The following is a 7,874-nucleotide window of genomic DNA, read 5'->3' as shown; positions in this document are numbered from 1 at the left end:
CTTAACATCCCTCTTTTCGGATAGAAGGCAAAAGCCGAAAGGAAAATCGGAAAATCGGTGAGACTCAGCTGAGTGACGAATGCTGCCCGGAGCTTACATGGAGACATAATTACCCAGAAAGTCGGACTTAAGTAGGGCATATGGGCGCCCGAAAGTGGGCCATTATGTGTAAGCTGATAGCTTCATGCGCTGGAATCGCAAACAGAAACTCAATTTTTGAGTGAACAACTTTAACTTTAGCGGAGCAAGTGATATTTGCTTGGGCTTGAGTTCGTGGCGAACTTTTAGGAGCTCCTCCGACTCGAATTTAATTAATTACTCGAAAAATGCAGGGGGAGAAGCCACCGGTAGTTGCTTTATTTCGGCACGTGATAAATTAATTTAAGCCAGCTCCAAAGCATTTCGTGTAATGTTTTTGCATATACAGCGCCAGGCGCCGCCAGGTGGCATAAAACTGGATCATTTAGGGGGCGGTGGCGGTGGCAGGTTATCGAATTGGGCGTGGCATCAGCTTAATTACGCTACGCACGGCAGCTAATTGAGTTCGCAGTCTGGCGAAAATAAAACGCCATTAGTCTTGGCATTGGTACTCAGTTTCGCTTTTCGCTTGGCGATGACACGCATTTTCCACGGTCTCACTTGGAATTAATTTGAAATACTATTGCTTTAAAAAGCTTAACCTAATGTACATTTATTACAGCTAATAGTGTTCTATGCTAGGTGTGCTAGTAAAAGAATACAAACCCAAGCCAGCTTTTGTATGTTGTGGTTACGTTCGCCACTAGTTTCTTAGCTAGTTAGCAAATCAAAGGGAGCCCACTAGCATTGCAAATTCGGCTATTTCTGATCGAAATTCGAACAAAAATCAAACCCTTTCGCACCCTTTCTGCTGCTCTTTTTAGCACGAACCAAACATGCTTTTATTTTTGTTCTTCCAGGAAATCCAAAAGGCAGTTGCTGTGAATTGTCCCAAAATCAGTTTCGTAACTGCCCACTCGCTTGGCAGCAGAGCAAATGTTTGCAGAAAGGCATTTTCGCCAGGAGATGGAGACCTTTAACCTCGACTTTTGACTTGAGCCAAAGCAACCGAATCGAACCCATTTCACGATCTCCTTTCATCTGCACACTTGACAGCCCAATTTACTCAGCTCTACGCGCCTGTTTTCGCTTCGGGACGCCAGTAATTATAACTTGGCCGTAATCTGCGTATTAATCTCAGTTTGCGTGGGCCCAGGAGACAATGAGGGCTTTTTCAGTTGGCGGCTCAGTTTCCAATTTTTTGCCCATTTTAACATGAAACAAATGCCTGCGAATTTATTTTGCTTATTGTTGCTGATATTTGCCGCCTTTCGCTGGCAGCTTTTGTGTAACTTAGCGCTTGGCACGAAATATTATTAATTAGTCTAGACGAGCACGAGACAAAAGGCACACAACCCTTGCTAGGAAAGCCCTAATGAGCATAGAAGTAAATACATAGTTGTGATTGGATTTCAACTGCCCCTTATCTTTCAGTTTTTGAACATGACATTTTTAGTGAAATTGCCATTGAAAATACAAAAAATTAAAGCAAAAAGTACTTGCAAACAAATAGATTTTCAAGCTTTGATAGTTTTAAAACTACAACTTTAACTCTTTCCAATTAACTTAGTAAAATTGCCATTGAAAATAAAAAAAAAATTAAAGCAAAAAGTACTTGCAAACAAATAGATTTTCAAGCTTTAATAGTTTTAAAACTACAACTTTAACTCTTTCCAATTAACTTAGTAAAATTGCCATTGAAAATACAAAAAATTAAAGCAAGAAGTACTTGCAAATAAATAGATGTTCAAGCTTTGATAGCTTTAAAACTACAACTCCAACTCTCTCCAATAAATCCCTTATTCCATTTATACCACCGCTACAGAGATGTAAATGTTAAGTTAGCCCGTTGGTAATCTTGTTGTAGGTTAATAAGCAATGGCACAATGAAAGTGCTTAAATATAAAATGAAACTATGAATTTGTGGCCCTGTAAAACAAGAAGTAAACTAGTGGATATTCATGCGACAAGAGTATAGACATCAGACAACTCACATGCTGGCTTCCCACGAGGTGAGGTGAAGTCACATAAGCATTTTCCATGCAAAGTGTCGTCGGTTCAAGGACTCAACCCGTTGGACAAGTACCTAATTAGGCGACGAGGTCTCAAAGTGGCGGTTAATTCCTTGGCGTGGAGTCCTTCCAATTTGGCTCCATGCCACTTTAAGTTAATTCAGTCAGGTTCACGGCTACGAACTTGCAACATTGCAGACTGCACCCATGTAGCTTGGCAACTAGTGGCAGCCAACAGGACTCGCAAGTCCTTCGCTGGAAACCAGTCAATCAAAGTCAGGGCCACACGACTTTATTTCTCGCTAATAATAGAATAACATGTGCCTTTGTAGACACATCGCAAACACTTTTACTATCTGTGTACTACTTCAGGTTGTTTTGGCTTTGCAATGGTTGTTTTTCCTATCAGACCTGCAAATATTAGGCAGACCAACATTCAGACTTAATAAGGAGCAATACTTTTGTTATCAAAGGGCCCACACAATGCCCGAAAAAGTTAATTTCTGTTAAATGCAAAACACAACCGGAAGAATTTTGTGCCAGCCATTTTCGGCACCTGGAATTCATCTGTTTCGCCTGTTGTTTGAATTATCGCAGACAATTAAAAAGTTGCCGCCATCAAATTTAATGCTTCATTTTAGTGGACAACTTTCTACATAATTGTTGTTGTTGAGCTGCGGCCCTGCTGCTAATTTATGCATCACCAAAGGACGCAGCAGATATTCAGGTGACATCTAATTGCATTTCGCATTGGGGGAATCGTCCAAAAAACATCCACATTCTGTGAAACGTGCTGCGGGCTCTCTGAACTTTTTGCCAGCTCTCCACTTTTAATGAGTTGAAGTTGCCGCAATTTTACGGGTCCACGTGAAGTGGTTGGGTGCTGCAGTGGGTGGTGCTGGCTGGGTGGTGCCGAATGGGTGGTGCAGGTCAGTGGTGCCCCGTTTCTCTGTGGCGAGGGGGGCAGCCGCAAATTGGCTCGTGTGGACGGCTTTGTTAACGTCTCCTATCGCCGGGTTCTGTCGAATTGAATCTTGGATGGGTCCGCTTTATGCTGATGCTCTTTTGATGGGAGGGTAATGTAGTGGTAACTTTATCACGAGTGTGTTATCTGACTTTTGCATTAGTGAGTGCCTCTTCCATTAACAAATTCGATATTACTATCTTTTGGTTTTACACATTTTTCTAGTCGCTTCTCCAACTTGATTGCTTGTACATCAGCCATTGAGATTTGGCATTTTTCACCCATTTGAATCCACTGTGGAGCATCCTCCACTCAATTTGCATTCGCCCAAGTAAACTGGATCGGTCACTCCACTATTTATTCCCAAGTATTATTTGAGCTTGCCTCGCTCGCCCTAAATGTTTACAAAAATAATTGACTCCACCACTAGAAATACCACTCCATTTACTCGCTCTGGGCCAAAAACTAACACAGCTACGGATTCATATAGTTTCTGGATTTCAGTTGCCACTGGGCGCCTTTCTATCTGGTTTTTTGTTGATTTAATAAAGCCAAAAGCTCATTAGCACTCAAACAACAAACGGTAGCAAAAACCGCAACTTCCTTTATTATTTGCTATTTGTTTCAGTTTTAATTTCGAAATGTTTACCTCTGTGGCAGCAGCCAAAGGCGAAGGGAGCTGGACCAGAAATAATAATTCCTAATGCTCGAGCGGCTGACCAACAAAGTATCTCAACCGCAAAATCAAACATTTAGCCAGGGCACTCAACTGCTGTCCTAGGAGATGATATTTGCATTGGATTCCCCAGGTTATTGTTATGGCTCGAACCCTTTCACCTCGTGCTGATTTTGTCAGAAGCCCTTCAAACATGTCCTATGCACGCCAGAGATTTATTTCGATTCGTATTTGTGGATTTGTGGCTAACTCATCGAAGTCTAATATCTGTGAAAACCATCTTGTGGCAGGCAGCATTTGCCAAGCCCATTTAGCAAGCCGAGTGCATTTATTCAGATGGCACTCAAGGCACACCGAACAATTCGGCAAATTGCTGTCGTTCTGCGAACTTGATATTGGCATTACAATCACAATGTGATTGAAATGGATTCTGGGTTCTGTTTCAGATGCTCCGATTTTCCGAGCGAAACGCATGCCACACGTGCCCAGATATTTGAATAACTCTTGATTTGCTGAAAATTCTCCAGACCAGGAATTTTTCCAAACCTGCTAGAAATAGTTATTACAAAAAATAATCCGAAATTCTCCTTAAAAATACCAAGATAATGCGCAATGTCCCAGTTTGAATTCCTCGCTCATTTCCAATTACATTTAAGCAGAACAAATGAGTGGAAATTGGTTGTAATTGTGATTTTCATGTTTTGGTATGGCGTTCCATTATATAATTTGTTTGTGGGCCTTGGCCCATCGCAATTCCCACAGTGTCGGTTTCCCCTATCGAGTTACTCCTTCCAGTGGCCCGCTGACCAGAGCAATCAAAGGATTCTCCTTGGCGGCACCTTTGGCACCTTTGGCACCTTGACGCCTCCGTGGGATCCCTCACCTATTTTCTAATTTTCCTGCTGGCAAATTCAATTAGTTCCGCCTGCGCCGGTCGGTGGAGTTCCGTGCCCTCAATCAATTTCCATTTATTCGAGCAACAATGGGCAGGAGTGGAAGGGCCTCTCATTATGCTGTCAGCTTAATTATTATTTTGACATCGCCAGCTGTACATTTAATTACTGGGAATGCTGCCATCACTAACCTGGCCAGAAAATAAATCTCGTGGAGATACAACTTTCGAGGAAAATGGTCTGAGCAATTGCCTTGGCTTTGGTTTACTTTTCAGCACTTTTAGCTTTGTTGTTTACTTGGCGGTTGCTATTGTTTCCCCTGATTTTCCTGGGCAGAAACTTCTGCGAGAGTTGTATTCCCCGTGCTCTGCTTGGATAAGCCTTTACTGCCCGTATTTATTTTAGTTTTGGACCCAAGCATACAAAAACAGTTACTTCTAAGAATTCGAGCGACAGCAAAAGTTCGGGAAATCAAAACAACACAGTCGCAAAAAACCTAAATGCAACTTCAAATGCAAACTTAAAAGGAGTATTAACAATTAAATTAAGTTAGGGTTTTCACTTTTTATCAATTTTGTAATGATTGTTTTCGTACCTAAAAATACAAACTTATAAAAACATATTGTAAGTATCAAGAAAAACTTATTTTTTCTTAATTATACCAGATCACACTATTAGGCTAGCACTTCTGAGTTATTTTAACAAATAGTTTGCACCTCAGTTGTCCTGCGGATGCCCCGAAAATATCTCCGAACTAAAAGATTCGTTATTAACATCCCTTTGACCTAGTTGCTTGTAAATTAAACATCAAAAGGCTTGACTGCATAGAAAAAGCAGCAAAGTAAAAGGCTTCCATTCATCTCGACGTTTACCAGTGTCTGCTGCTGCTGCAAATTAACAACATACATCATTGACCTGTAATCCGGAAAACAGACCCGTAGTCGCTGCCGTATTCGTGCATAAACCCGGACTCGAAGCCAACTGCCTCCTGGCATCCGGGTTTGGATTTCGCCTCCCTTCAGTTTTGTCTGACGCCTGGCATAGCCGATGATCCGAGGGAATTGTTCAAGGTATCACCGCCTGTGGGTATTACCCCTCAGTCGGATATGGATGAGCAAAAAATACGAGAACAATTAAAATTTCTGTAGATATGTTACATATTTACCGCAGTTCCTTTCACATGTAAAATAATAACGTATTGTGTTGTAAAATATTGGAGAAAAAGCATGGGTAGCACGAAGTAATAAATTTTAGTAAATACCAATTGGACATACCCAGGATAATCCGCAACCGGAAACAGCAAACTATGCGGAAGAAAAACAAAATGTTAACAATATGTTAGCTCAAGCGGAAATATCACTTAGCAGCAACACGAACTCGGACATGGCCAGCAAGCTTCTTACTTTCGTTTCGGCCCACAAAAAAGATAACAAAAAACCGTCGAAAAAAGAAACGAGACTTTTGGCTCGGGGCAATGGCTTCTGAGCTAGAAAAAGGCGGAAAGAATGTGTCAATAATGACTAATGGCCAAGTCGGAACCGGAATGTGCTAAGCTGGGGTTTTCCCTGCTGGCTGAAGACTTCTATTCCTATTTCCTATTTATTTTTGCATATTTCTGAGGGCTGGCAATCGGGCTGCTCATGATGTCAAAATGATGTGGGCTTTACCTTTTCTCTTTGTATTTTCCGAGAGTCCTTGTTGTTCCCTGTTGGGACTCGCTTTTAATTTGAAATTCACAGAAGGCGAAACTTTTCCCGAGCATGGTGACCCAATTTGCTTTGAAATTCACTTGACTTTAAGAGTAGGACACATCAGGATACATTTTATTTTTGTTTCTCCACTTGCACTCGCCTGGCTGTCGACTGAGCAAAGAGACATTTAATTAATTTAGGCTTACATACTTGAATCCGGCTAACGAGAAGATTTCGACAAGTGTCAGCCTGGCAATTGAATCTACTATTAAACGGCATAATGTTTGCCCTAAAAAGTGTCTATCTGCCTACTTTAAGTAGCCGAGAAAGCTAAAAATTGGTAATTGGTGCGCAGGTTTGATACATTTTTTAAGGAGCTATGTATAGAAAATATAATCACTGCGAAAAACGGTAGACTAATTAAGTCTGCTATGAAACGAAGCATTGCTGCATGTAGACGTTACAGAATATAAATTCCAATTGCACGCTTTATTTAAATCAAGCAAATTGGCATCGTTCCGGGAAATCGTTCTTTGATTGCCAATGCGACAATCATCGGTGCAAACACAAACACATCATTAGGAAAAAGTGAGCAAAGTATCGAACCTCATTATGTGAAACACTCCGTTAAGGAGCTTTTCATCGTAAAAAGAACACGTGCCTGTTTTCATTCATTTCGGGATAAAAATAAAACTCGCTGGCTCGCTGGCCAATTGGCAAATCTTTGTGGTCTGCAGCCCACAATTATGGGGAGAAAATGAAATGCTCATCTGTCGTCAAAAAAAGCACGAAGGGACAGGAGAAAAATGGCCCAAGGACCCAAAAAAATCCAGGAAAAAAGTACCAAAGAGCCAGAGTCGAAATGGGCTAGATGAGGAGGCATAAATAACTATGTCCGCCCAAAGTAAACAGAAATAAAAGCGGAGCAAACACAACAAACTCAAATTACACACCGAAATGCTGGCGGCTGGAGAAGAGTGGCTGCTTTTTCTGGCCGAAAGGGCGGAAATTTCGGGGGGAGTGCCGAAAAGTAGGCAACTAATGTTCGCAAATGTTTGCCTGGATTTGCTCTGGCCTGCTTTCCATTCCCAGACATTTCCCAGCTATGCAGGTGAGGTATTCACAGGTATTCTCCTGCCTCTGCCTTTCCTTCCGGTGTGTGCTTATGTAATTAATGTTTTCCTGCTGGTCCAGGTCCGGCAGAAACAGCCGGAACTGGAAGTGTGAGCCCAAAAAGTTTTCTCCCAACAGGAAATTGTTATTGTTTTGTCGCCTTAGAAAAGCAAAGAGCAGAACAGCAGCGCCAGAAAGCGCAAAGTCAATTATAAGATGCCCTAATTCTGAGTTGCGATTTAGGTAAATTGAATAACAAAAATATACACATTTCAAACACTGTTTTTTTATTCGTTAGCTATGCAACACTTGTTAAGAAGTACAGCTTCTGCTTTCAAGTTGCAAAACATTTCTCAACAAAACATCTAGTAGACATCCATTGCATGAAACCCGGAAGTGGGGTTATCTGGGTTTGTTCCATATTCAAGTGGAGCTATGGCGATACCG

This window comes from Drosophila erecta, unplaced genomic scaffold, assembly GCF_003286155.1.
Source record: "Drosophila erecta strain 14021-0224.00,06,07 unplaced genomic scaffold, DereRS2 tig00000021-arrow-pilon, whole genome shotgun sequence".
Classification (NCBI taxonomy): Eukaryota; Metazoa; Arthropoda; class Insecta; order Diptera; family Drosophilidae; genus Drosophila; species Drosophila erecta.
Note: the sequence above shows the minus strand (reverse complement) of the source record.